Here is an 8,935-nt window from a genome sequence, read left to right as displayed (position 1 = left end):
CAAGATGTTCTAGGTTCCCTTGCCATTTCCACGTCTTCTGTGCACGTTTTCCATGTCATTTTCTGTTCCGTTCCGTTCGAACAGCATGCTGAACTGAAAACGCTTCTTCATTTCAGAGATTAAATGGGTCAGTGGACTGCGGGTCAACTGAGTCAAGATTTGTGGGTGGGTCGTGGGTTAATGACGTGGTGACCCACCACCCACCATGACCCACTCTGCTCAGTGCATTGTAGACAGCATCTTCTAAACACTGGTGAATTTGTCTACAATTTCCTCTCAAGGCCTCAACTTTTCTTCCTTTTTCGTTTCTATTTATTACGTGAGATGAATATGTTTGTGAAAAAAGAACTTCAGGCACTTTTGGATATTGATATTTGAAATTGTAATAATAGCAATAGGACTTACTATTTGAATTTTGAAACAGTCAAATTTTACACTTTTTTTTCTTTACGTTAACCTACTATACCTTGATTTGAGATTTTTAAATTTCACCCTATTTTCCACTGAAAAGTATCTATAATTCAACAAGGAAATAATTATATATGATAATTAAATTGAAATTCATCGTAAATGACCCATGACAAATATTTTACCACTTTATATCGTAAAGGTCAGATCCCTCGGTATTGTAACATAGCGGTGCTTCAGCGATTGAAATTCAAACTCCGATTAGTGATAATTTCTTAGCATTGTTTTATTACAAGTGTAAACTCTTTATTCAGTTGGGGCATTGCTTATTAAACTTTGCATATAAATGTATCATCGTATCCTTCAACAATCTCTTGTGTCTTTCAACTTTATGTCGCATAATCGTATCCTGTTTCCCAGGAGCCATTCTACTGTTCTCATAACTCTCCAAGAATTCCTGGATTTTTTCTTTTTTTCTTTTTCTTTTTTTTTCTTCTTTTTTTTTTATTCCTCAGAGATAAACCTTTTTCTACGAATTTCTTGAGCAGACATTGGTGTGGCTCTGTTCGACGTAAGTGATTTCAGGTAATAGAGACATTTATATTTTTTCACTATTTTCCCTAACTTTGCCAGAAAATCTCTTCTTCTCTTTCGAGACAACTCTTCTGCAAAACTCTCTCTTATCTGCTTCTCCATGACAATCCCTTCAAACAATTTCTTCCTAATCGTCGGAGATACTTCTTGTGATGTCAGCAAACAGTTTACATTTGTCCTTGGTCTGTCTTTATTATTGGTGCCTTCCTTTCAAGCCTACAACAGCGCGTTCGATATTTTTCAACGTCTTTAGACATTCGTTTCAATTATTGTTCTAAATGTTTGATTTCTTTCTTTTTTTAATGTGTTTCTATGTCTTCTTCTGTTTTTACGACCTATTTCTCTTCTCTCATTGCTTTTATTTCGCATTGCAATATTGTCATAGCTATCTTGAGAACATCCCGGCTCATCCTGCAAATTTAGACTTGGAAGACGAGGCCTACTTAAAAGCCATATTGTCTACCAATATTTTTTCTTTTAAGTTTTGCCTGTATCTTCTTGGTCCTTCTCTCCACTGTTTCCTTAAAGCTCTTCTCGCACTCATTTTCGTCTTTACTGTTTTAATTTTGTTTTGTTCCACTTTCCTATTATATCTTTCCCTCCTTTCTCTTTATTTATTCATACCTCTCTTACTCTTCCTTTATTTTTCTTCGATATTTTCGTTTTTTTGACACTTTACTTCTTAACTTTACCCATCTCTCTGGAAACAAACACATATGCAAAGAATTATCCCAATACGTAGGTAATGAAAATAGTCGTAAACTAATATACAGAAAGATGGATCGTCGTTTTCAAGGCATGAGGGAGTATGTTGCCGTTTTTTCGGAAATACATTTTTATATTCTCTTGTCGGCTTTGATGGTCTACACCTGGTGGCAAATCGTGATAGCTGCATTGAATTCGTCTAGCTTTGAGAACCACAAATCATGGATGTTTTTATGATGGAATTAAATGGGCTCTTTGGAAGGAACTTTTATTTGCTTCTGTAAAATTTATGCATTGTACATTATGACCTCCTGCTTCGAACGGAACGAATTGTGTCAACAAATGAAATTTTACAGGAAATGCAAACAACTGAATACCTCTTATCAATTCATGTTTGAGAATCAGTAATCAAATCCTCCTCGTCCAAAAGAAATTGCATTGCATGTATCCTTTCTAAACAGGTTATACCTCAAATTGTTCAATCCTCTTATATATAATTCACAATGCCCACTCAATTCATTCAATAACGTTTCTTTGTCCGTATTGCCCAAATGAAAGTTGAAAACATGCCGCTCGACTGGTGATCGGTGGTTGAAAACATGCCGCTTTTCGTAACACGGAAACCAGAAATTCGGATTTGATCCCCGGTTGAATCGCAATTTTTCCAACTTGCATTTCATATTGTCCATGCCTCTGCAATGACTTAACTTGTTTCGCTTGCAAGTTTGGTCCCTGAATGAAGGAAATTCCTCACCGTTTACATATATACATCTGTTTTCTTCGATTGACTAATATTTTGTTGTATGTAAAATAATCATGAGTTTTGGTTGAACTTTCTCAAAAACGAAACAAGCTTACCGGAGTTCGTTAGCAAAAATACATTAAACTCAAAATAAGTGTGAACACACACTCACACAACAATTCTGTATGATCCGTTACGCCAGCGTATCTTCCGTTACCCCAGTAGTGGTAACGGAAGATACGTATACGAAGGATACAAATTGTTAACTTTTTCAAAATAAACCGCGCCTATTATTATTAAAACGTAATGAAAGTATGCTGGAAATCAACTATAATGCTACACCAATATTATATCTACATTTCAATTGTTCATATAACTCACCTCTTTTACGTGGAACAGCAGATACACATTTATCAGGACGTCCTCGAAAACTTAACACACTATATCAGGATATCTCCTCTGCACAGCACAAGCTCACTCGAATTCTCACGTCATTCTGACCAGGTGTTTACTGGGCGCAATTGGTCTTTGTTTGGTGGCGCAGGGCTACCAGCTGGTGATGTATTTAATAACGACATTCCCAGTAACGGAGGATAAAGATAAATCGTGGGACACTTCTAAATATACCATTACTTCATACGGTGTTTGTATTTCTGTGACGAAAAGTACTCCAAAGATAGCAAGAATATTCCTCCTTCACTTCAAACACGCTATTAGATTAATGTATTATTTCATATTTGAGAGCAGACAGCTTGAAGTTGGTAAAAATTACCTTGGGACAGGTAACGGAGGTATACAGATGCCACTTCTAAAAACAGCAAAACGCTTAAAGTGATAATTTCAAAAATAATGTTAATAGGGCTATTAAGTAAAATACAATTTCTATATAGGATGTCAGGAAAGTATTATTCTTTTCAATAATAATAGAACGCTATTACCGGACACGGAAAGTTACGTTTTTTCTGAAATGACCCTTAGGCGTGTGGCATTTCGATATGCTGAAGAGACGAAAATAAAGAATAAATTTAACAAAGACGAAGGATTAGCAGGAAAGGACTGGCTATATGGGTTCCTACAGTGGTGAAACTATTTTACGATAATCTGCAAACACTTATGGAAAAATACATATTTCCTCACCACAGAATGTACAATCAAGATGAGACTGGCATTACGACGGTGCAGAAAAAGTGTTCGAAGATCTATGGACGTAAAGGGGCAAAGAAACTGTGGGCTAAAATATTCGCACAGAAAGGGAGTACAATCGCAACGATTTTTGCCATGAATGCCGGATGCAACTATATCTGGCCAATGTTGATTTATCCCCGTAAACGGATGCCTTGTACGCTTCAAAAATGGTCCTACTGGTGCATTGTATGGATGTTCCAAAACATGGATGGAATAATGCTGAGCTTTTTAGATAAAGATTCTAGGCCATCTACTTCCAGAGACTGGGTTGGCTCTGCGACTAATACCTCCTTTACTCTCTCTCAAAATCCAGTGGAAGAAAAATGTGATGGAAGGAAACAGCGACCATCAGGCCTCAATATTCCCAAATACATACTAGCAAACTAATGCGCGTTACGTTAGAAGCAGTTCGGGGCAAAAGAAGACAGAAGGAACAGCAAAAATACCAAGAAAAATGTAACAAAGAAAGGACGCAGATTGGATTTCGGTGAAATGCATCCGTCCAAGAAAAGGTCTGAAACCTTATCGGTGTCATCTGAGGAATCCGACGTTGACCTTTCAGACATTTGCAATGGTAACGATTCTTGCGGAAGAAACAAACTTATACGTGGAGAACGTGGCAAAGACAAGGATCTTTGGTACAGGTGCGTAATATGTGCATCCTGGAGTCACGCAGCATGCACTAGTTATGATACTGTCAAAGATTATGTGTCAGGACGTTCAAATTAGGTGCCTCATTCCTATAATTCTGCAATATTCTTCCAGTTCGTGTAGCCTAAGTTTAAGTGGAAGTTAGTGAAAACGTTTGTTAAAGAAAGGCCTATTATCAACATACTTCTTATTTTACTCGACTACTATTTCAGACTAATGTTAATAAAGTGTGAATTACAACTGCATTCATGTTTTCATTAAACTTCGGATCTCCAGATTTGCTGTGCACCATTACTCAGCCTCATGTGCCCAATTACCCCATGACGTGGAACCTTGAGAGCACACGCATATTTTATTTTATTGCAGTATAATTTCTTTGTGTTTAATTTTAGACCTAAACTAATATTACTGTATGACGGTACAGTGGGGAAAGAATCCATTCAGGTAATTAGTATTTATTTGTCCTCATTGTCAACACCACACGAACGTATTTGACTTAGGTGCTCACAATTTCCCCACTTTCCCCTACATGTTTGAGTGGACGATGTTCTTCATGTGATCAGTCCCAGGAGGTATTAACAACAGGTTGTGGTGCGGTATTGTTGATGACACTTTACTAGGCCCATACATACTCCCGCAGAGGCTGACGGAAAACACCTACTTGCAAGGAACTTCTTGAGTGCGAGGTCGCAAGTGCAATCTCTAGTAAGGCTCATTTGAAAGTGTATTGTAAACAATGGTGACAGGGAAAATATTAGCTGCTAATAACTCACCATGTGCATCAGGAGGGTGACAGAAAATACGTGACCTGGAGGTGCAGAAATCAACCTTCTATGAGATGTATGTATTACACTTCACGAAATGGACATCGTCGACATTCATGAAATGTTCAAAACAAATCATTAAATGCATTATGAACATCGAATGAAAAATGACGCGCCACAGTGATCATAAACGTTAACACCATCAAGATCGAAGGGAAACTTCTTGGGCGTTATAAACCGTTCAGGACGTTCAGCTAGATATCCAATCTTAAAATATGCATATAGAATCATATTGGTATAGCGGAAAGATGAGAACTGATGGAATGGGATGGCATCTGTTACACCAATATGATTCCATATGCGTTCCTGAAGAGTGGATACCTAGCTGAATACCCTGAACGGTTTGTGATTCCCAAGAAGTTAGCCTTCGATCTTGATAGTGCGAAAATTTGTGATCATTTTCCATTCGATGTTCATAACGCATTTCACGGTTTGTTTTGAACATTTCGTTAATGTCGACGATGTCCATTTCGTGAAGTGTAATACATACATCTCATAGAAGATTGATCTTTGCTCCTCCCGGACATATACATTTCTGTCGCCCTCCTGATGCACATAGTGAGTCATTAGCAGCTAATATTTTTTCTGTAATCATTGTTCACACTACACTTTCACATGAGCCTCACACTTTCACATGGACTTGCGACCTCGTACTCAAGAGTTTCCTTGTCAAACTTCCTGGAAACCTACATTCATTGCATTGGATAACTTGCCCTTGACTCTGCGTCCACTCGTCAAAATGCATATCAGTGGAAAGCTTCATTCTTCAAGAAGACATTGATACCAAAATTATTTTCCTAGCTTAATTAAGAGCTGAGCTATTGAGGTTTAAATTGAGTCACATTGAGGGGCTTCGAGAATGTAACTATTTCACACCATCAGGCGGCGCAATGGCCATAACTCTGTAACGATGCATTTCCCGATATATGATCACATAAACTTTTTTTACTTGTCTACGTATAAGGAAGCCATCCCTAAAATTTTGACATACCTTTTTGTTACACCCTGTATATTGTTGTTCTCTCGAAATCATGCAGAAATAATCTGACAAGAATAATCCGCAGCTCAAACTAACAATAGAAAATTAACTGCAATTTGTTTTCCATCCATATTTGAAATTTAAATACTGGTGATGGTACAGAAAATTTACGCTGTCCTTGTGAAGATTCTGACATAACATATTAAGTTAAGAAGAGTCTGAAGTTTAACATATTTAACATTGTATTTGGGAAACAGGGTTTAGATTTCAAGTCTTCTTCCCTATCTCCTTTCGAAACACAATTAATTTTAAATGCACGGTGTTTCGAAACAACACCGACAACGTTTGTGAGGTTATTCCTGATAACGTGATAAGACGAAAAGCATAGACCAACCTGGGTGTACAAATGCTTCTTTTCGGAGTTACAGCCTGTCGAAAACATGAAAAAATGAAGTTTAAAGGTCCATAACTCCAAAACTATGGGACCTACTGTAGTCGGGTCAAGACTTCACTCAGGAACTAACATTTGCGCTATCCAAAAATACATGTTTCAGAATCCTAAGGTAATCAGAACTCACGCAACAATTTTTATGGAGGAAGTTTGGCTACGGGCATATAATTTGAAGTACTCATCAACTACCTCTATAAAAATTGTTGCGGAATTACCCAGGATTCTATAAAGCACATGCTAGTTCTTAAATAAAGTCTTGCCCCGTCTACGGTAGGTCCCATAGTATTGAAGCTATGGTCCTTTAAAGTCTTTTTTTTTTTTTTTTGGCAGCCTATAACTCCGAAAGGAAGCATTTCTGCACCCAGTTTGGTCTAAATTTTTCATCTTATCTTGATGTCAGGAATCACCTCTCAAATGTTGTCGGTGTTGTTTTGAAACGTCCTGTATATAGCAAAGCATTATTGGTGCTTCTTTGAAGTTTGTATGTGGACAACTTCTAAAGCGACACCTGAAAAATATAAAAGTAGATATTTTATGAATTACATAAAAGGTGTCGAACACGTATTTTCCATTTTATTGCAAAGCATTACGCTTTAGAAAAAAAAAAGAAGGTCACATTCCAGTCGGATCAAATTCAATATAATTCTGGATGACATCGATACTATCTGAGCCGCAAATAATAACAGGGGAGATGAAATGATTTCCTGGAAATCCCAAAATAAAAGCTAAAAAGTGTAAAGGACTCATTCATTCATATTTCCCAGATTCTTCCAACTAAAAAATAAATAAAAATAAAAGTAAAATAAAATAAGCATGTTTTTTGCTTCTTTTTTTATGCAATACAGTTTTGAGCTTAGCACGAAAAGCAAACTCGAAACCACAGTAATGACATACCCAGAACTTCCTTCCCCTTTACTGCAAAAAATAAAACATTTTTTAACATTTCAAATAGTTTTTTTTTTTAATGAGTATTCTGGGAACCACATATTTAAAACAATTTCACACGTAATACTCAGGAAACACTGTTAACTTACACTTTACGCTAGTGCTAAAACCTGTAGTGATTAACTACCTAGGTATTAGAGCCCGAGCCCAATCCAGCCCGAACGTACCTAGGCCCGGCCCAGCCCGGGCCCGAAAAGTTTTGGAGATTTTCGGCCCAACCCCGGCCCGGCCCGTTAAGTTTTCAACATTCTTGGCCCAAGCCCGGCCCGGGCCCGATAAATTTTAAAAATTTTTGGCCCGACCCCGGCCCGATAATTTTTTTTAAAAAAATTAGCTCGAGCCCGAATCTTTCTCAAAATTTAGTACTAAATTTGACCTAACCCTCAGAAACATTTTCTAAACTTTGGTTCACAACCTGACGCTTGCCTTCCGAATGGTATTATTGCCTGCTAGAACTTTGCTTGTCATCGAGAGAACAAAAACTTCATTCCCTGTAACAAAAATCTAACTTAATTGATTTTTGGCATAAAGTGAAGATGGCAATATTGTTTAGCGACAGGCAAAACATTCCCACCCCTTCTTGTCATATTTTGGGTTCAGGGAAGGTCAAGGTCAGAGCTCAATTAACAGCATAATGCATGCAATTCTGTATAGTGAAAGTGGAGCCGCTAAGCAACACAAACTGTAAATAGCTATTGCATTCTTTGTAACATTTTTCACGGACACATCTTCTTCAACGTTTGGCTTTATTCTATTATCGTTTAATACGAAAGTCAATAATTATTAAAGAATTGCAATTGATCGGCCCCAGCCCGGCCCGACTTGAAGAGAAATCAGTGTCGGCCAGCCCAAGCCCGGCCCAGCCCAAAGAAATAACAGAGTCGGCCCGCCCAAGCCCGGCCTGGCCCAAAGAAATAACAGAGTCGGGCCGGGCCCGGCCCGTGCAGGTCTCTACTAGGTATATTTTTACTTCCTATATACCCATAAGAACCTATTTATAAAAGCTTACATAATGGTAATCAACTAAACTACGTGGATTTCAAATTATTACTTTTCTCAGTACAGACGTGTTGTCTATAGCGCGTATGATCGAATTTAAGGCAGTTCAGACACGATCACATTGTAATTTCGATAATATATTGTATCAAGGACCCATGAAATTAAAGGTTGCACGTTGCAACTTCTAGAACATTTCCTATCAACCACTGTTAGGAGGCATTCTGGACACTTTTTGTACACTGATGGAACACTTTAGAGTATTTTTGGACATGTTAAATAATGACAAAAATTTGTTTCTAGAAAAATGTTCAAATCAAATTCAAACACTGATTTAATTTCTGCAGTGGCACGATTTTGATCGCTGAAGGAAGTTGATGATAGAGGACCCTCAGGTGTCACGGGCTCGCCGTTAAGTTACTGACGTAAGCGTCGATATAAACATATCAATGTAG

This window comes from Thermobia domestica, chromosome 12, assembly GCF_964235325.1.
Source record: "Thermobia domestica chromosome 12, izTheDome1.hap1.1, whole genome shotgun sequence".
NCBI classification, from domain to species: domain Eukaryota; kingdom Metazoa; phylum Arthropoda; class Insecta; order Zygentoma; family Lepismatidae; genus Thermobia; species Thermobia domestica.
This window is presented reverse-complemented; position numbering follows the sequence as displayed.